Below are 22,740 nucleotides of genomic sequence, written 5' to 3' on the forward strand. Positions count from 1 at the left end.
AGTTTCTGTAGTAATACAAAATAGGTCACTTTATCAACCAAACAAGGCCTAAGATTTTAGTGCCACAGAAGTATATGTTCTTCAGTACAAGGACAATCATGACAAGTTAATAAACTACGTCATACATTTATATGTGCATGGTAACATTTCTTAACCTTTGACGCCCAATTCAAAATATGCCTAGTGACCGAATTAAGACTATCAATGAAAAGTGCTCACAAAATATAGAATTGTTATTATTCAAAATGTCAACTCATTCTTGGTAACTAAAAAACTTTCTTCTGTCATCATGCATATCAAATGGATGTTACACGCGTTAAGATTTGTTTTCTTCATATTTACCTTAATTTTGGGATAAGGAACTTTACACAAGATAAATAATTATTTACTTTGCTTTGAAAATACAAAACAGTACCTTTTCCTTTCGTGTATTATAATCAAGCACAAGGTTATTTCACCGGCAAAGTACAACCAGAGGCGGATTTAGGGGGGGGGCTAGGGGGCCCGCCCCCCCCCCTTTTAGGGGAAAAAAATAGTTGCTTATATAGGGAATCACTGAAGCGTGACTAGAGCGGGCCCCCTCTTAGGTCAGTCAGTGGGCCCCAACTTATGAATTTTTTTAGATCCGCCACTGACAACCGACTTACTAGTAACCGAACTTATCTAGAACCCGTGGTACAATAAAAGAGGGGGGACAAGGGGTATAACTGTTATGCTGTTATAGGGCAAATTCATTCTTTGTTATCTGTTATATATGTTTGGGGGGTCTCATTGGGGGTTCTGAACTCGGATCCCGCTTACTGTCTTGTCAGATTCCCGTATCCCGCTTATACTATATTATGTGTAAGCAATACTCATTTTTTTTGTAATTTCCCGTGTCCCGCAAGACATCATTTCCCGTTATCACTGCACAATAATTTGACTTTACGTGTCTCGCTTACAAAAAATCGGCAATCCCGCGTCACGCTTAGACCCCAATGAGACCCACTATAGCTATGTGAGAGACAACCTCATCATGAAAAAATTAAATAATTTTATGTAAAATTTTATACTATTATATTGTAGCGTTTACTATTGTTATTTATTATAATGTTTTTGAACACCCTTTTTAAAATTTTAGACAAACTGAGGATTCTATTTTTTATGGAATTCTAATATTTTTTTTTATTTCTAGCATTTTTATCATTAAGTTCAAGACTCAAGGTTATATACTCAGCAAAATATAGTCTCTTTAGAAACCAATCATAACATAATTTCACACATGTGTCTCAAAACAGACACGATTTTCTAAAACAACCAGTGTGAGAACTAGTATTCATGGAAATTAAGAAGAATCCTCAGTGCTGTTTTTTATTTTGTATTATTGTTATGTTTTTTTGCGAATGATACAAGTGTGGACGCAGATCAGTGTGGATAGTATGTTTGTTGCTAATGATATCAAACCCAGGGTGCAGATCCTTCCACTGTTTTTTTTATTGTAAGATAATGTACAACCATGGCCAAAAGCATATCACAAGTTACAATTTGTTTTATAAAATAACACCCCTATATGGCACGCCTGAACCACTTTTATAGATAATCCTAAATGATCTCAGATAAACCAGGATTTTCTCAGATAAAGTACGATTATCTCATTTTTTTACATTAAGCTTAGATAAACCGGGATTATCTCGATTTTTTTTCCAGATAATGCCGGTTTATCTCAGAATTTTCAGATAAACCGGGATTTTCTCCAGATAATGGATTTTCTATATTTTCTCAGATAAACTAGATTTTTTTCGAATTTGAATTAAGCTGAGATAATCTTAGTTTATCTGAGATAAACCGGGATTATCTGAGAAAATCCGGGATTATCTGAGAAAATCCGGGATTATCTGAAAATTCTGAGAAATTTGATTAACTGAAAAAAAGGAGCCAATAGAAAGTCACGACACATTGGAAGAAAATTGTTTTTTTTTGTCAATTAGATAATCTAATCATGATGATGGCAACTGCCCAATACCTGAAATATTTATTACCTTACAACTTCATTATATTGTTTATTGGTTTGTTATTTAACGACACGTGCGACTGCCCAGTGCAATGTTAACCATTAAACAAACGCTGTTGGGTGTTTGATCGGTTCATTTTTATTTATCCAACTTTTTAAAAACTATATGTAGTACAGGTAAAAAAAGTTGGATAGATGAGATCAAAGGTAATCAAGAACAAAGGGTTTTTTTTTAAATTAGAGTTTGGGTTGAAAAATAAGAGTGAAAATTATACCCGGATTAAATTTTCTGTAGTATTATTTAGCATAGCATGTTAAAATGTGCAACTGACATTTAATTTTCATCCTCGTTGAAGTAGGTGGATGATACTGCATCAGTGTAGTGATATACGTTGATCTGTCCTTGCTGTAGTCTATCCTTTAAGTTGGGTCAGTCTGTTGTCTATGTAGCTGCGGAACCGTAGCTCATAGGTCCTTATGTTATTTTTTGACTATTTGCGGACCATAGATGGTTCGGCAGCTATTGTCTATGTAGGTTTAGGGGCGTTTCCATGATATTTGAAAGAGGGGGCGGGGAATGAAAAAAAACGGCAATTATTTTTCTCTGCCGAGAAATTCCAAACATACGGTATAAGGCGTTACTAAACATTTCAATAGTCCTAGGCCAGGATTTTATGAATGAAAGGCGTAATTATGGTTGTCCTGGTAGAGGGTCCATGAGGAAGCTCAAAAGCTCCTGGGTTTCAACAATTAGCATCAAATTATGAAGAAGCTATACTTATAAATATCTCTCTATTTTAGATAAGATTCTGGTTTCTTTGAACAATTATACATGATACAAGACAAACAAACACTGAAGTATAAAGTTCGTTCGTTTTAAATATTGTCGGATTTGATATGGAATACACGATTGAATATGGAAAATTGACTTAAATGTACAACAGTGCTAAATTAAAGCAATCTTGTCACTGTCTAGTTCCGATAGGTGGTACCAACTAATGGATATTGAAACAATATGATACTACCAAAGGCTATCAAAATTGGGAAGTAAAAATGCTGCTTTTCTGTAAGTCGTCGAACCCCTGATTTGTGGGTTTCTTCTGTATAAAAGATGAAATATTTATTTATTATCTAAAATATACTATAAAACTTACTATCGCCTATTTATATATATTTTTTTAAATAGTATAAAAACATACAGGAACAAATTTACTGTCAAATTTTAGAAAGACACCTTACTATCACTAAACAAACAACCCAATAATTAACAAAAATAAAAAGTTGGCTAAATGAGAATACCTTATTTTAAAAAGTTGGACAAATGAGAAGACATCGTTTGATCGCCACATTTTGCATAGAATTAGATCTAAATTTTTTGCAACTTGTATCTTTATTTTTGTTCTAAGAACACATTTCGCACTGAGTGCAATCAGGAGGTCCAGGACGGTTTTAAGACTTTCTGGAAAATTATTACTTTAAATATTTGTCTGACTGTTAAATAAAATACATGTAAATTCATGGAGTGTCAGTGAGTTTTAATTTTTTATACAAATGAGACCCCAACTTTGGTAGTCCAGATTGAACACATTGGGCAATCGTATATATGCAATAAGGAACAGATGTATCCACAAAATTATAATAACATTTTATGAACTTTCCTGCTTTAATAAATCATTTTTAATACACTTTTAATGTAATACTATTTATAAATCAGTGTTTAAAAGTCACCAATATATGCTAATTAAGATTAAAACTTCATATAACATTGTTATACTTAATCTTGTAAAAAAAATCATTAATAAATACTGTTTAAACTAAGATTAAAATTGCATGTGTCATTGGGTCATTTCATGTGTTATTCAATCATTCGTGTTACGTATCTCTAGTACTTATCTATGGATAAGAGCTAACACTACCAAAAACAAATTCACTAGAATCATGGAAGTATTATATTGACTTCCATGCTAGAATTAATCGAAAAATTCTAGAAAAAAACTACCTCTAGGCTTATACTTTCATCAACAACTTATGTAGCAGATGTAACAATCATCATCCTATAAACGGAATACTTCCAATAGAAGCCCAACTTCATATTAGACTATTGAACAACACCTTTTGCGCAAGAAATCGAGTGGCGCTATGTTAAAAAACCTGAAACTATAAGGCTAAAAATTTGAAGAAAAAAAAGGAAAAAAGTGGGATTGGCCTATTTGATGGCTTCTAAGAAAAAATAATGAGGGGAGTCACCGGGTATGACTATATAGGTCTTGTAGAGGAGAAACAGGTGCATCTTTTGCGCAAGGTATCGAGTGGCACTATGTTTAAAAAAAAAATTGAAAAAGGGGGATTGTTTTCATAGCCTCTATAGAAAAATAATTAGGGGTGTTACGGGGTATAGCGTGGTGATAGATACAGTATACAGAGTGATTGTAGATATACAGAGCTGTGATTAAATTCTTAATTCGACGTCCAATTGTTTGATACTCAAATCCACGCCCAATGACAATGTTCCGTCATGTATTGCCAAAACGACGTCCGATTACCTTTATAGTATCTATAGTAGTCTTCTCTTATCGATGTCCAATATCAATGAATAATAGAATAACAAATTGCTGCACTTACACTTATACATGTAAATGCATATTGATAAATGGCATGCGAGTATACTTAAATCAGAACACAACGACAAAGAAAACTAAACGAAATATATATATAGGGCAACACTCAGTCTTCAACAGTAGACGAAATAAAGAAGTATAAATGCCAACTGTTAGAGTATTATAATTTGGACTAGCTCTGTAAGAAGTTTGTCAACAATTTATTGTTTTACACCTGGAGTGAAAAATGTACAAAATAAATTGGCATTATGTTTTTATGTTGTGCTGTTACACCACTGTCTCAGATTATAGGAAGATTAAGCGCTCACAAACATGTTAAACCCAGTCAAATATTTTATGTGCCTGTAGTATAGTGGTTGTCGTTAATTTATGTCTTGAATATTTGTTGTTCAGATTGTTTTGTTTTGAAGTTATTTTTTAGTTGTATAATAATAATTTTATATGTTACATGTCGTGACCTTTAATTGCTCAATGATTCCTTGTTGAAGGACGTTAAGTTCCCTATGTCGTTAATTTATGTCTTGAATATTTGTTGTTCAGATTGTTTTGTTTTGAAGTTATTTTTTAGTTGTATAATAATAATTTTATATGTTACATGTCGTGACCTTTAATTGCTCAATGATTCCTTGTTGAAGGACGTTAAGTTCCCTATGGATATAAGAAAATGTGGTTTGAGTGCCAATGAGACAATTCTTCATCCAAGTCTCAGTTTATAAAAGAAACCCACTTTAGATTTCTTTTCTTTCTTTTTAATATGTTCTTCGTCAATTTTGAAGAGCTCTGAATTAATTTTTATAGAAGGATATTTTCTGTGAGAAGGATCTAATTCAAGAAAAAATTAAACATTCATACCACTGGATTGTGATTTTGTGTCTTGTGTGTTAAAATATGCTAGTTTTCGAGTCAGAAGTGATAATTTAATTTAGAATAAAAGATAAGAGAAAAATATAAAACAGAAACCTTAGGAATGTTAATCTTTCAAAATATCTTTTTCGTGCATGAGTTATTTTTTGTTTTGTTTTGAGCAGTCTTACAAGAAACTTTTATTACTTTTTTCCTGTTATGTCAACATTTATTGGGGGAAGTTGTATATTTATTACCAATATAACAGGCAGAGGTTTGACAATCATGCATGTCACCCGTAATTACATTTACATGTAAAAATTTCACTTTTTGGATCCAGATTTAAAAACCGAATGAAGAGGGTTTCTCCTGTTTCTTAGCAAGTAAGCAAACATTTAGTATTTCCGACAATGTACATGTATTGTTTATATCCTACAATATAAATCTGGCTCTTTAAGGTTTCAGGTATTTAAACTCTGACTTATGTATTTAATTATTATGTATTTAATTATTTTGAAAGTAAAATGAAAAGTATGTCTTATCAATAATCATGATGAAATAATTGTTTTTCCATAATTGAATCGTGCATTATTTGTGTATTGGATTACTTGATTTTCATCTCTATTTTGTTTACTGACACATGACGAAATAGTTAAATTTAAATATTTTACAAAACCTTTGTCATTATCAAAAGATTAAAATCGACTGATTAAATGAATGTGAGGGTTTTATTATTATCGGCGATGTCGAAATTAACCGTCAGTAAAACCTAATACACTAGTCCTGTCGATTTGTGCAGATTTTTGACAAAATTGCTCAGAATGTGGTAAAAGCATGAAATTTGGAATAGAGGAAGTATATGTCATGGACAACATTTTAAGCTATGGACCCACTCTGAAAGTCAAAATTTGCGGAAGAGGCGGCCATTTAAAAATGGCGGCCGTTTGATCTCTATAGATTAATAAACAAAATTCTAAAAAAAATATTAGAGAAGATATTGACATGAAACCTGGGTAATATAATAACAGTGCTGATTCCAATTGTCTTGTTGGACAAAGTTTTTGAAAATATTACCCATATTGAATGGCAGCCATCTTGAAAAATCTTTGATTTTAAGCCAAAAAAAGTAGTCATTATTCGATGAAAATTTAAAAAAAAACCAATGTCGAAGATATACAAATGTATTTGTTTGAGCTATATAAACAGGACGAAAAGCGAGCCTATAAACCCCCTCCCCGAGTTTTTCTTTTGTTTCGTAGAGGGTACAAATTACTTTATATTTTCCGACAATGTACATGTCTCTAATGTTCAAAAGTAATCGACATAGTTAAAACGCGACCACAAAGAAGATCATAAAATGAACTATAACATGTATAACTCTAAAAGCAATATTCCTGCCACCGCTTGTTCAACATAGAATAACAGGAGAATTTTATTTTACAAGTATAAATAAAGCAAAAAAATTATTTGTATACCTGTCATTTACAATAGTTGGCTGATTACATGAAAATTCGTTTTGTTGATATTGTTCATTTGAAACAACTTTCAAAAACCTTGATTGCAGACATAATGTATTTCATATCATACAAGTAATTAATGTTATAGGAAGACCAACTGCTCAAATGTTCTCAATTATATTTAACAAAAAATTAAATGTACATGATTTGTCAAACCTCATCACTATGTCTATCATGTTCTATCACATTGTCCTCCACATTTACATACGTAATACTGCCTTTACACTTTTGCATTTCCTTAGTAACCGTGTTCACTTTGACTTATCAGTTAAGCGCTTGCTGCAAGAAGTTATTATAAAGTCATATGGTATATTCATCCCAGATGACAAGGACTGTCATCTGAGAACTTCATATGTATTGATTTTTTGGTAGCCATTTTGAATGATGGCCATTTTGAAAACATGAATTTCCAATATAACATTATTCGCTAATCTTATTTATTCACTGATTGCATTCACACTTTTTTCTACTAATATGCATTAGATATTTATAAAATGGTCAGATAAGGCATGTACATGTTTACACAATAAAGATATCAGTATAAGAATTTCTAACTGTTACCTACACGTTTGCCTAAGTAACTTTGTAAAACAGAAATTACGAATATAATATAATTTATGACTGAACGTTGTTGTTGGAAAATATCAAAATTATAGATTTCCAAAACACTGGAGCTAGATATCAGAAGAAAATAATGAGCGTTTAGAGTAGAAGGAATGTGTGAAACGGCAAGAGAGGATATGTGAGGGTTTGCATGCAATGGCAAGCAGATCCAAACAGAACAGACATAGACATTTGAGCTGGCAATCACTCTTTTTGATGCAGGCATACAACAATGTTGGGTCTTGAATTTGTTTTTCTTCCGCTCAATTTGAAACATGTGAATGAGGGTTCTGGAACTGCAGAAGCACTGCAGAAGCACTCAAGACGGCACAAATCCTGTCAAACAAATGTTCAGACCTCAAAATATTTCATCAGTAAAAGGGAAAACATACTTCTGATGTTGGAGATAAATTGCCAGTTGAAAGAAAACTAGACACTGTTAAGTGATACTGAATCAACACAAACAACGACTGCAATGTATTTTTTCTGTGGTGATGTATCTGAAGATTTCCATGATACTTCGAAATTTAAAAATTGACAAAAATGGGACATGACTGTACAACTGTACTACAAGACATATTTCCTTAGCCAAAGTAAGAGCTGGAGATTTCAAATTACCAGTATCCTGCTTAATGATTGATAAAACTTGACATAGCAAATGGGCAGAATAAAATACATAGAAAGAAAGCCAAGAATCTTTTATCCTTGGAGTTGTGCTTTTCAAAAATATAAAATAGATTGACGACACACGGTCTGGCAGAGGTATTGTACCAATCTCCAAGCTTGCAGATCACGCTAAATTGTACAATAAACGCCTGGAACAACTTGTAGTTATCATGGAAGGAAGGACTGATGCAACGCATCTAACAAAATAGGAATGTAACTAACAAAGGATGGCCAACCATCGAGACACAATCCAGTAATATCGATGAGTGGAAGACAACACTCACCATTTCTCAGCTATAATAGTTCAATTTTGCAACCCGTCATCGAAGGGATGCAACTGCAACTGATCAGTCCTCCGATAAAGAGTAAGATGTCTCAAAGATTGAGGAACGGAATCATTTTGAAAGCCTACAATGAATGTCCCTGTAAACCTTTCTATAGTAGCAAGCCTAACCCTTCAAACTATTCTAGTTACTTTGACTATGAAGAGGCATTCCCCATCACGACTTAAACATTTTGTAAAAGACATGGCCTGTTTCAGATTTTCCCCGACATATTTATTGAGAATCCAGAGAAAGACGCAACCTTTCATGTGTGCTTGCATATCATCTATGGTAGCTAGTATTCAATTTTTCATAAATGTTGTATTAATCATTCCATCCATGACAACTAGTATTTACTAAGAACGTTTACTGTACCATTTTTCCATATCATCAATTTCAAATATTAAAACAATATCTGTTCCAGACTGTGAGCCATCACTGTTTTCTATTATTTTGGCAAGCCCTATTGCAATGGATAATAGATTTTTGTCTTTCTTTCTGTGTCTCGAATTCTGTCTTATTGACTTGTTGTGCAGTTTTAACACACATTTAGCATGAGATCGGCTCCTGAAATATTAATCTTCAGCACTGTATCTGGCTCAAAGAACAATGGTTAGTAGTTCAAGTGACAGTACCATACTCTATTGTCAATCACAATTGTTGATGCTTCATGATGATAGTCAGATACCTCATCACAAAGAAATAAAGAAATATCTGCAATCATTGTGCTTGTTGATTCATCACAAATGTGGCTGGTTATTCTACTGGGTTTTTTAATCCTTGACTCATTTTGTTTTTTCTGACTATATATATTAAGATTTGCTTTGACAGGATTAGTACCTTTTGCCTTGTGATTCTCCCATTGTATGGCCTTCATCATCGTTGAACAGTTGTATGCTTACAAAAAATGACTGATTACAAGCTCAAATGTCTATGTCTGCTCTTTTTGTATTTGCTTGGCATTGTAAATCATCACGTGTCCTCTCTTCCCGATGCGGAATTCTTTATTCATTTATTAGATTTGTTCAACTCTAGTGATTTTGATACCTACGTATTTTTTCCTGTTCAACATACAGTGCTCATATTTTATATACGGATTTTTTTAATGGTAAAAAATTACCTAAGCCCTACATACTAAACTGCAATTAAAAGAATTTACGTATTTATTTAAATACAGTTATTTGTCAACATAAGCATACCTTATTTGAGCACTTGGTGAATATATCTTATATGAAAAGCAACAGTCATTAATAAATGATTAGCAAAACTAGTTGTAAATGCATATAAAACTTAGTATTAAATTAAATTCAAAAAACAAGTTAGGACAGCGATTAATAATATATTGCAAATTTACGTTTCCAAAATGGCCACCATTCAAGATGGCCACTAAATACTTCAATAGTCCTCAGTTTATATTCTTTGTCATAAGAAACACGAAAGTTTATCAAAATTAGTTAAGTAACAGATTTTTCATATTTTTTAAATAATTTTTATTGACTTTTTGGACATGATTTAAAAATGGCCGCCCAGAGCCGCCATTTTGATTTTCTGAATTGGGTCCATAGCTATAAATGTTAGTTATGACCCCAACTAACACTCTGCAAAGTTTGATGCTTTTACCACCTTCTGAGCAATTGTTTCCCATTTCGACTGGACTACACAGTCAGTTAGCGTCAACACAGCTAACAAATGTGTTTATTAAGTATGTTTAAAGTATATGATGTATATTGTATCTTAGACAAGACAATATGTCCATGCACACCATGAGTAGTTTGTTAATTGCGTGCCGTGTTCAGAATGTCACCCCTCCTCTAAAAAAAGGACGTTATAAAAACTATTTTTCATATAAAATCTTGCAAACGATTGTCGTCCAATTATAACACTCTTTACATTGTTCTTTGGTATATTTAGAATCCGTAATAAACCTTAATTATCTGGAAAATGAGATAATGAATTATCTGACGGTATTCTTCAGTAAATATAATCTGGCAAACGATTGTCGTCCAATCAGAACACTCGTTACATTGTTTTTTTGTATATTTATTGAACCTAGGGCTCAATTTAATACAGGTGAATCAAAATTAAAAGCGCAAATGTCCATAGTATTTGAAGCGCAAATGTCCTATCGTTTTACAGGTAAAAAAGCGCAAACGTCCTGTGCCCGATAATACATGCGATATGAAAAATGCCATGTAATAATCTGATAATACGATTCGAACAATGCTCTTTTCAAGTTAGCTGTAGTCAAGTCCTACGGTTTCTCAAAATTAAATTGTCCACAGAGCTTAGAATGTAACGCGCTTAATTCTTCTCTGAAAATTCAATCTTAAGAAAGAATTGAAAATACTGTCACTCATTCAGCAAGCTGTTTTACTTTAATTGAAAACAAATAAGATGCAAAAGATATCATAGGGATATTCAAACTAACAAGTCGAAAATAAACTGACAACACCATGGAGAAAAGAAAAAATTACCAACAAACAAAAGTACACAAAACACACAACTATAAACTTAAGACTGATCAACACGAACCCTACAAAAAAACTGAAGTTGTTCCGTATCTACCTAGTGCATTTCTTTCTAACAAAAACGATAAAAACGGTTCAGCGAGCACACGTTTATATCCTTTGTTTCTAACATACGTTTGCAAAGTTTGCAATAACCCTTACAAACTATAAATTCGCGAAAAATGCGTCTACAGTTTAACTGTTGACAAGCGGATGATGGTAACTGTAGTTTTTGCCTGAATAGAACTTATCACCCTGTTAGTAAAATTGTATAAGATACCGTGAAAAAAAAACAAGTGTTTTTTCTAAGTGGTCTTGATTTATTTTCGATTGTCTTCTTACTAGAACATTTGTGGATATCCAAGTGTGTATGTGTTGAACAATCTAGCTTTAGAGGCAGTTATTTCATTGTGCTTTAAATTCAAATAGAAAAAAATGCTCCTGCTCTATCTATAAGTTCATTGTATTTTATGCCATTATTCTCTTCTTTTCCCCCAATATTATTATCTATTCATTTTTGTCCATTCTGTATTCTTTTTCCGTTATTTTCTGTTATATCAACAACCCATCCAGACCTTCATGCATGTGTATGACAGGCACCATTGTTTGTCTAATTAGAACGAGGTTTACATTTTTGTCTTTAAGTTGATGTTTACATATATTATTCTCTATTGTTATCCTATTGTTTTTAATTTCCTTTTTGTGTCCATTCTGTTGTCTTTTTCTATTATTCTCTAATATATATATATAAACATCCCTTCCAGAACTTCATGCATATATATGACAGGTCAGGCATTGTTATTGGTGAGTTATATGAAAAATATTAAGAACGAAAATTAAATCTTATTCTTTTAGCTTATAGTTTACATATTATTTAAATCTAAAGGAGATACTACAAAGCCAATTAAAAAATACTTACAATTTCAAAGTATTTATTCAAATTAATTCCGACAAAACAATTTAAATTAACTTATAATGAGAAGAAAATAGTTATAAATTAGATCTGTTTGTGAAAATACACATTTGTGGATATATTTTATTAAGTTTAAAAACGGTTGTGGAAGAACACAATGTGGTTTTTTTTGGCAATTAGTTAAATTATATCAATAATAGTTTTTTCTCTGAAAACTTAAGACACTGTGCAAAGGGAGGCAAATCAAATTTTCCCAAAAAGGTGCCGTATCGCCAGCTGATGGTGCTATATCAGCAGGTGCTCTATCAGCAGGTAAGTGATCTAGACCTTACTGGTCTGGGTTGGTTGGCCAGGTCACACCACACATTTTTTAAACTAAATACCTCAATCAGTGGCGTAGCTTGCATGTATGCTCAGATGCTCAAGCATCCACATCATTTTGACCAAAAAAATAAAATAGCAGACTTCAACTCAGAAGTATCCAAATGTATCAAGGCTGAGGTTAATATCCAGTCATTTTCGAAGCAGTATGCCTGCATGGTCTTTCATTCAGGATAAATTAGAATATGTAAACCAGATAGTCCAATCGCAGAATAGTGTTTCAAGTTAACTTTTGTTCGTCAAAAAAATCTACGTTATCGGCTAATTAAGGTAAGCGGAGAGGATGATGAAATGCAGACCCTTGGACATGTTTCCTCTGAAATTGAACCCAGTGAAGTGATGTCTTCTCATCTGACTATAGCAACTAACAACTAAAACACCATATCCTGACTCCTGATATCGTTTTTGTGACATGGTAAACGACGTGATAAAAAAAATCAATTTGTAATATACCGTGAAAATTCCTAGGCTTATGAATTCCCGTTTCTATCTAGGTTCAAATACTAGTTTTATTTTCAATTAAAGAAAAGGTCAAATGTTCCCCGCCATGCACATCACAAATGTTCATGTCATGTTTTATCTATCAAAGGGCAAGGAACAAGGGAATAACTAAAAAAGCACTTGTTTTCTTTTTCTTTTCTCTTTTCAATATCTTCAGAGAAATTAAAGCTTACAGCAAATGAAATTGGATTTCCATTACCATTTATATTTCAAAGGGTCATAACTGGTTAAAAATATTTGAATATTACTTATTTTTGAAAGTGTCAAAGACATTGCTGATGATATGAGTTTCACTTAATCTGACAAAAATTGTACACATGAGAGTGCTAACACGACCGGTTGGTCGGAGGCCCGGTATTTTTATGTCTCCTGCAACGCGTTTAGCTAAATACTAGTAATCAAAAGGCAGTGGCTATTTGACCGGCACCGGCTAAATAGCAAATTTGCTATTTGACCGGCACCGGCAAAATAGCAAATTTGCTATTTAGCCGGCACTGAATAATACTGTTCATTGATGATCATGTGATAAGTAGAAAATAAAAAGCTTAATATTAATTTTAGATAATTAAATTACAATATGAAGCATTAAAAGTACAGTTCAATCAAAAATAAAAGATTGAAAATGTTCATAATTAAATAATTTATACTTGACTTAATAATATTAACTTAAAATCATGAAAACTCATTTGCATATACATTACTAAATATGATTCTTTTCAAAAATATTTATTAAAAAGATATCCAAATCTGTGTAAAATCTATGGAAGTCTATGATTTAAATATCCTGCATCTTCGCTAGCCACGGGTAACAATCCACTCCCGCTCACTTCACTGAACAGAGCGGAAGTGGATCGTAACCGTTGGCTAGCGAAGATGAATATCCTGCCATGCTATAAAAATAGTGTTATGTAAAACTTCCTACACATGTACATCATAAAAAAGACATTATTAAAAGTTGGTTGCTACGAATTTCAAAAGGACACATGATTTTACATTTGGAATTGTTACAAGACCAATTATTTGCCTTTGGAAGTTGTTTTAATCTAGCACAAGATAAAACAGGAACTATACATTACACTGGCTTCCTTTGAATCTGCATCATGTGTGGATATGTTGCATTGGGTCCAAACAAGAGGCAGTTAAAAGTTCAGGTCTTGCTTCGACTTTTTCCTGGGTAATTAAAATGTTGTTATTAACAGCATTTTTTGGCAAATTGATTTCAACAAAACAGTCTGATATCACATGGAAAAGTAATCCGATTTCTTTTGAGCTGTTTACTTATGAAATGGTACACAATTGCCTTTTCGGGTACGCTTTTTTAGGCAAAACTGATGACAGTTTGGGTCAAACCTTTTGGCCTTCCACGTTTCTTCATATTTGGTGGAAGTAATATATGCGAAACACACGATCCACAACAACTGGAATCCATTAGGTGTCCTTCTTGTTGAGCGGTATCTCGTTCTTCTTCCTGCGAAACTTGCAAATTGTTTTCGTGAATTTTTGAATGTATGAACATTATCCGTATCATGTTCTTTATTGTCTGTTACATTTATATCATCATTGATGTCTTCAATATCCTCATAAACATGCACGTCTGTTTGTCCATGTCCATTGCCAATTGAATTTGTACTTTCCACAGAATTAGATTCTAGAACTTCAAGAACCATACACTTCTTCCCATGACTCCAAAAATTTGTAATGCTCTGAATAACATCCAATCTCTTGATATTCGCCACCAGTAACTTCGGATGCAAGACTAGCCATTTGCTGTAACAGAATTTTTGTCTCCCTGTATTTTGTGCTTTGAGAAATTTTCCTCACTCTTTTTTGGTGTACATATGATAGAACACACCGATGACTGGGTTTTTGATATACCAGTAAAATCAAATACTCTATGTGATGTCCTAATATTATAAATTATTTATTTATGAACATCTTCAATATTTGATTTTTGATTTTTAATGCTTGATATTGTGATAAAATGCTTTTAAATTAATATTAAGCTTTTTTATTCTCTACTAATCACATCAATGAACAGCTTTAATCAGTGCCGGTCAAATAGCAAATTTGCTATTTTCCCGTTGCCGGTCAAATAGCAAATTTGCTATTTAGCCGGTGCCGGTCAAATAGCCACTGCCTAATCAAAAATCAAAAACCTAAGGTTGTAGACGCAAATTCCAGGAAAGAAGAGTCACTTCAGTTCCTATATTCCGAAGTTCCTTAATTAAACAAAAGTGCCGCTGTAATGGGGTCCGTTTTTGATATGTCAAATATAAAATTGGGTGGGAAACTTTTAAATGCAATATTCATGAATTAAATGAAGGTACTTTCGAGGAAACAATAAAATTCAGTTGAAAATATAAATATATGAAAAGGTAGGTATTTTGAATTTACACAAAAATGTAACTAGTGTCGGATTCTGGGAGGAGTACATGTGCTTAAATAAAAAATAATTTTCTGCATAAAAAGGTCATTTTTTTTTTAGCCTCGCTCCACTCGACGAAACATCCACATCATTTCAACCCTGGCTACGCCACTGTCAATGATGATTGTGGCCAAGTTTAGTTTAATTTAGCCCAGTAGTTTCAGAGGAGAAGATTTTTGTAAAAGCTTTAAGCTTCTGTCAAAGTTTGGTACAAATCCAGGATAGTTTAAGAAAGTTATTAAAATTTCAAAAACTTTAACCACAGAGTGAATATTTGTGGGGACGACGACGGAATGTAGGATTGCTAATGTTTCACATTTCGAAAAATGTTGAAGGCTAGCAAAATTAAGACCACTTGTAAGTAATATACAAAAAAACAGGAAATAAATTTTTACAAAATTTCCATCTGAATATTAGCTTGATTGTAAACAAACTTCTGTTCATGTTTAGTACAGAGTTATTAAAATTTCAAAAACTGAGTGAATATTTGTAGAAGACTACAAAAGAAATGTAGGATGGCTTAGATGGTCTTGCTTTTGCCACTAAAGTTGCAGGCGCTATAAAAACATGAAAATAAGTTCATGGTCAGATGTACCTCATCAGACAAACATGTTTACCTTTATATAATCATTCTGTATACCAAATATAGTTGACCCTTTTTTGAATATCTCTTATAACTTTTACTTATAGTATCCAAGAAATAATCCTTATCACAAAATTTAAATATGAACAAATATCCATGAAAATAAGGTCAAGGTCAGAAGAACCTTGTTAGACAGACATGTGCACCATACAATCATTCCATCCATTAAAACATAAATAAACATGAAGAATTACCTTGTTTCAGAGAAACAAATACATAATCACAAAACTGAACATTAATCACTGAACCATGACTTGTTTAGGCTAGGCATTCCCTCAGGATGGTAATAATGAATTGCTGTTTAAAGTCCTGTGGCAATTAAATGCATATTCAGGACAGGTTCGTGAATATTAAGCCTACTTTGTGCAATCCACAAATAGAGCAGCATCAAATGCCATTTTTTAAATCATTGGTTTTAACATGCCAGGGGGTCCAACTTGAGACCAACGCAATAACACAAGACCACTGATGTAATCTTTGTATGAAGGACATGTATACCTTTTTTATAATTTTATAATATACCAAATATATAGTCAGCCATATTACACATAAGGTTGCAACCATTTGATTTTCTGGGGGGGGGCTATGGTTTTTTTTTCTGTGCAAACTTTTTTTTTCGCCTTTGGCGAAGAACAATATATTTTTTTAGCGACAAACCAAAAACATTTTTTTTCTTTCAATTTTAGCATTACATAGTGGCAGCTGAGGGTGAAACCAAAAATTTTTTTTTCTCATGGTCCAAAACAAATTATTTTTTCCCCAAAACCTGGAAACAAACTTTTTTTTCCAAAAAAAACCATAGCCCCAGCCCCCCCCCCCCCCCCCCGAAAATCAAATGGTTGCTGCCTAAAAAATGTCAAATTCATGTCATAACAAGAATGTGTTCAAAGTACCCAACATGGATGCCCCCACTCGCATTATCATTTTACATGTTCAATGGAACATGAAATTGGGTAAAAAGTCTTCTTTGGCATTAAAATTAGAAAGATCATACCATAGGGAATGTGTGTACTAAGTTTCAAGTTGATTGGACTTCAACTTCATCAAAAACTACCTCGACTAAAAACTTTAACCTGAAACTTGCACTTTCCTTTTCTATTTTAATTGGACCGTGAAATTGGGGTCAAAAGTCTAATTTGGCTGTAAAATTAGAAAGATCATATCATAAGGAACATACATACTAAATTTCATGTTGATTGCACTTCAGCTTAAAAAAAACCTACCTTGACCAAAAACTTTAACCTGAAGCGGGACAGACGGATGAACGGAACGACAAACGGACGAACAGACCAGAAAACATAATGCACCTCTACTATCATAGATGGGGCATAAAAACACCCTGGTTATTGAACCTGAAATATAGGGTAAAATGTATAATGAAATACCATGAGGCATCTGCATACAGATATGGAGCTATCGAGCCTCTTCTACAGTTTGCATAATTATGATTTTACATAAATCCTTTTAGCATTATAGTCACCTATTAACAGCATTGGTAGCTATATGATGGTAATCAGCAAACACAATGATCAATTCTGTAAGGTAGTGCTTAAAGCATCGTTTATTTTGGGTCTTATTCAAACCAGCAAAGAAATTACACAAAAAATTCTTAAAAAAGTTGAATGATGATGATCGACACCTAATGGAAATATAAATCATCTGCCTGTGTGTCATACCGTGGACCACAGAAATCTCTTCCCCCTTTACTTATCCAAATTCAAATGAAATGAGGCTGGTTTTTCAAATACATTTTATTTATCAATTATAATTATTATGATATATCACAATGATACAAAATATCCAAATGAAACCAAACACAATCTGCTTTTGTTAGGTGTGTACGAATATCAAAAAACAAATTGATTCTAGGGATATGATTTTGGACACGTCTGTAAATTATCTCTACAATAAAAAGGAGGAAAAGGATCTGCATCATGGGTTTTGTATCATTAGCATAATATTACATTTATACAAAATAAATGTTGACATTACTGAGGATTCTATTTATTTTCCGGGTTGTTTTTATAATATTGTTTTGAATACTAATTAGGGGGAGATAATCCTAATGTAATTTCCAATTAAATAAGCATTATGAATTAAATTAAATCATGTCTAATTTTTGATACATGTATTAAATTCTGTAAACAGAGTAATTATTCTTTGTTTAATAAAAAAAACCTTTTTATTGCTAACCAAACTTATAAAAGAATTCCATAAACAACAGAATCCTCAATTAGTGCCAACTTTTAAAAATGACATTAAAAAAACATTACAATTCTTAAACAAAGGAAATTAAAGCTATGTTTATGCTACAATAAAAAATACATGAATCAAATTATTTTTTGAGAACAAACTCAACTTATTTACTGGGTTATAAAAAAACAAAATAGCAGAGATGTGGATTAAGAGGATTTTTCAGAGGGCCCCCTTCAGTGGGAAAAATTTGGTTTAATATTTAGGGAATCACTAAAACATGACTGGAGCAGGGCCCCGCTGAAGCAGTCAGTGCCCCCCATATTCCTGGAAAATTTCTGGATCCACCACTGACTAAATATCTTGATCTGTGCAAAAAATTATTAGATCACCAAGGATATGTTTAACAATTCATTTCATATTTTTAATCACATGCTGTTTTAAAATAAAAAGTAAAGTTTATTTACTCACACCAAATTTCTAAGCATATTAATCTTTATTAAATATCCCCCCCCCCCCCCCCCAAACCCCTTTCGGAGGAAAAATTTGGTTAATTGTACAGGAAATGACTGGTGTTGGGCCCCTTTATGTTAAGTTCTGGATTCGCAAATAGGTAAAGTGAGTAAGTGTATGATATGTTTGTTTATCCATCTACAACTTTAACCCACAATTATCAAGATTAAATGGGACTTTCTCTAAACTTTCAAATAATCTTCAGTATCTGCCAACACTGTGTTCCATTGTTTTCACTTCAAAAAGGTTGGGAAAACCCAAAATTTCATTATAATAAATTAAAACACATACTGCCTTTAGTACAGAAAATCAGCTGAAAGTTTCAATGAAAATCTACCAAGCTGTGGATGAGAGCTGATGATGGACAAACAAACAAACAATACAAATCTTCTTTAACACCCCATTTCAAAGGCATATTTATGGGGATGTCTCCTCTCCCTGTTGCTGGAAAAATTTTGTTTAATCAATTGCGCTGGCCCCCTCTAAGAAAGTTCTTTAGGACCCCGCAAAATTTAAGTTTTAATGATTCATCAATTAAAAAACAATAATTGAATGCAAATGGAATACAAATAATATAAATAAAAAAATATCCAATTTGAAACTCAATACAGGAATAAAAACAATTTGTTTACAACTCATTCTGCCACAAGATTACTGTCTAAGGATTCTACTAAAAAAAGATAGTAACAGTTCAGCCACGTTTTGCAGGATATTGTCTGAAGATTGTACCACACAAGGCAGCAAAGGTGACACTTTCAACTGAAAAGAAATAAAGTCAAGTTTTAATTATTGTTTGATTTCGAATTAATTATTATTCTGGAATATAATAACATTTAATGTGCAATTTTTCAAATAAAAAAAAGAACCTGATATCACTGAATGTGAAATATAAAAAATAGAAGATGTGGTATGATTGCCAATGAGACAACTCTCCACAAGAGACCAAATGATACAGAAATTTAAAACAACTATAGACTGTATGACCATCGACAATGAGCAATGCCCATAAACCATTATCAAGTCCAGTATAAAAGATTCCCAAAATGACATCTGTAAAACAATTCAATCAAGATAACTAATGGCCTCATTTATGTACAAAAAATGAACAAAAAACAAATATGTAACACATCAACATACAACCCCAGAAACAGGCTCCTGAAGACAAAAATAAACTTTCCAAACTTTTCTGAGACTTAAGGTGGTACCTTACACTACAGGGAGATAACTCTGTAAAATCAGCTAAACGTTTTAATTACGTTGTGTTATTTAGGGAGGATTAAGCTTTTTAATGATCAAAAGTAGTGTTTGTAAAACTGCTATATAATCAGTGTAATTTATCTGATAAAATAGTTCGTTCAACGTTTTTGAAATTTTTATATTTTTGTCAAAGGGTCAAAAGTAATACTTTGTCAAAATTTTATGAAAATATAAACGAGCCAAATTAATTTTAGTGAAAGTGTTGGGTACCACCTTAACATCAATTTTCCATGAGTAATTATTTGAAATATTCATCATGATGAATGCAAAAGCTGCTGATAAATTCACTAAACAAAAAGTTAAAATAATTGAATACGGTATGTTATTTGTTGTTTAGTTGACACTTACTCCACACAAAATTTATGTTAAAAATGTAGGAATAAAATTCTTTTGAAAGTTGAAACGAATATATGAACCACTGAATGAAAGGCAGTTATTATGCATCTTTTTATAAAAGCTATTTTTTTACTTGATATCAGGTTATATCCCCTTCATATTTCTTGTTCAGGAAAGGGACAAAAAATCAGTAAAAATGGATACATAGATATCTAGGGGCATAGATACATGTATAATTAAAATTTAAATTGTTTGTTGATTAATAAATTCTCACCTTAAACAGCTCTCTTTACTCCTCAAGCAAGTTACCCAAAGGAAAGTTGTGATGCTAACCTGTAAAACAAAGTTCAAGGTCAGTTATTCGCAACTTTAAAAAATATATATAGATCATAATAATTGATTAAAAGTTCTCGAATAACATACAAAATTCTGTGAGAAAATAATTGGTATTCAAAATCAAACTAATGGTTATGTTTTCTGCTCTTTGTATGTTTTTTTTATCTCTCCAACTCATTCTCGATTGCTATTTTCAATTCTATTAAGTTTGCAATACAAAAATAAACTTGTACTTTATCATATAGTATAGTATTTCAAACCTTTAAAAAAACAATTGATATCAATTACTATTAAATTATGAAAAAAACTAAAAGCTTGTATACCTACCATCATGTTAACAATATCAGATATTCAAGTCTTACTCCCCACACCATGAAAACATTGTAATTTCAACAACCTGGAAAAAAATGTTTTCAAGATTAAATTGTACATAAGATTGTTTTAAAAAGTGTAACAAAATTATGCCTTGTCACATTTCTTATGAATTTGTCTTATACTATCATTTTCTGTATGTTAACTTGATACATAAGGTACAAAACAATTCAATTGAATACAAGTTGTTGTTCACATCCATTTGTATTTTTGTGCATCTGATGAGTTGAGCCTTTTTCAACTGATTTTTATAGTTCGTTCTTATGTTGTACTGTTATACCACTGTCCCAGGTTAGGGGGAGGGTTGGGATCCTGCTAACATGTTTAACCCCGCCACATTATTTATGTACATGATTGTCCCAAGTCAGGAGCCTGTAATTCAGTGGTTGTCGTTTGTTTATGTGTTACATATTTGTTTTTCGTTCATTTTTTTTTACATAAATAAGGCCGTTAGTTTTCTTGTTTGAATTGTTTTACATTGTCTTATCAGAACCTTTTATAGTTGACTATGCAGTATGGGCTTTGCTCATTGTTGAAGGCTGTACAGTGACCTATATTTGTTAATGTCTGTCATTTTGGTCTTTTGTGGATAGTTGTCTCAATGGCAATCATACCACATCTTCTTTTTAATGTGTTATAAAATTGTTCAGCATTGATGTAGATGTCCTCAAAATCAAACCCATTATAAACAAATAATTTAAAATGCCTATAATAATATGATCATTAGTTTTGTGGAATATTTCAACTCACCACATATTTTTCATGGTAAGGCCTCAGACTGGGTTGAAGATTTAATTGACCATCTTCCTTAAGAGCTGCTATCCTAACCTGGAAGGTGGTTTATGTCCTCATCTTATTGTCCATTTGCTTTCAGAAATAACATTATGTAAAAATAAATATCAGATGCACTTTTTAAGTCTTTTGAAATTTCACCTAATCAATTGTAATTACCCACAATTTCTCCCACCCTCCAAATCTATTATCTATAGCTAGAGCTCTGCTTACATTTTTTTTTATTTACAGAACTCTAAATAAAAGTAATTTTAGCAAGTATACATCTGATATTTAAAGAAAATGTGTACAAAAGTGAATATTTTAATTAAAAAAGTTATATTCCATATAAACACTCAGGAAATTTCAAGTATAATGAGTATAACAAAGGAATTACCTCCCTTTTGTCCTGAAAATTTCACACTGTTGCGACTCCACACCCTTTAAATATTTAACAATACAAAATTTGTATAATTAAAATAAAGAAATAATAATATGTAAAAACTACAACACATTTCAATAAAGGGATGCGCTTTAGCACATGATACGGCCGTTGCTCTTTTAAGTTTCACCAAAACTGCATAAAATCCCCCTTTTTTAAGTATAAAAATTCATTACTTAAGAAAACGTAAAATCTAAAATTAATAAAAAGGGAAAGGGAGCTTATGTCAACAGATATAAACAATTCACCAAAGTTTCATGGACATTGGTGAAAGCCTTTTTGAGTTATTGTCCAGGTGTGAAAAATCCCCCTTTTTTTATGAATAAAGCCCCATAAATCCAAAACTTAAAATCTGGAATTTATAAAAATTGAAAGGGAGCAATAACAAAATGTATATAAAAATTCAGGAAACTAAAAAAAAACACTTTACATATTTTTTTTTAGATTCTCCATTCTAAACCAACTGGAGGCCTTTTGACTAGACAGACCATTATTAAGTTGACAAGTAAAATTTGTCTGTTCCATTTCATTTTCAAAGTAAAAATGAAATAGAGATACAGGGGGTGTGGGAATAACGAAGAAGAGCTAAC

General features: G+C 32.1%; 1 long non-coding RNA gene across 2 annotated transcripts; it reads right to left on the reverse strand.

Moving 5' to 3' along the window:
- Window positions 1-18,663: 18,663 nt before the first annotated feature.
- LOC134724684 (uncharacterized) lies at window positions 18,664-22,709 on the reverse strand. 2 transcript variants are annotated; one of them, XR_010108474.1, is made up of 4 exons: window positions 21,688-22,709; window positions 20,893-20,962; window positions 20,504-20,562; window positions 18,664-19,395 (listed from the first exon to the last, which is right to left on the reverse strand). It is a non-coding gene; the product is annotated as an uncharacterized LOC134724684 (long non-coding RNA). The 2 variants fall into 2 exon arrangements; XR_010108475.1 differs by lacking the exon at window positions 20,504-20,562.
- Between the last annotated feature and the right edge of the window lie 31 nt (window positions 22,710-22,740).

This window comes from Mytilus trossulus, chromosome 7, assembly GCF_036588685.1.
Source record: "Mytilus trossulus isolate FHL-02 chromosome 7, PNRI_Mtr1.1.1.hap1, whole genome shotgun sequence".
Lineage (NCBI taxonomy): Eukaryota > Metazoa > Mollusca > Bivalvia > Mytilida > Mytilidae > Mytilus > Mytilus trossulus.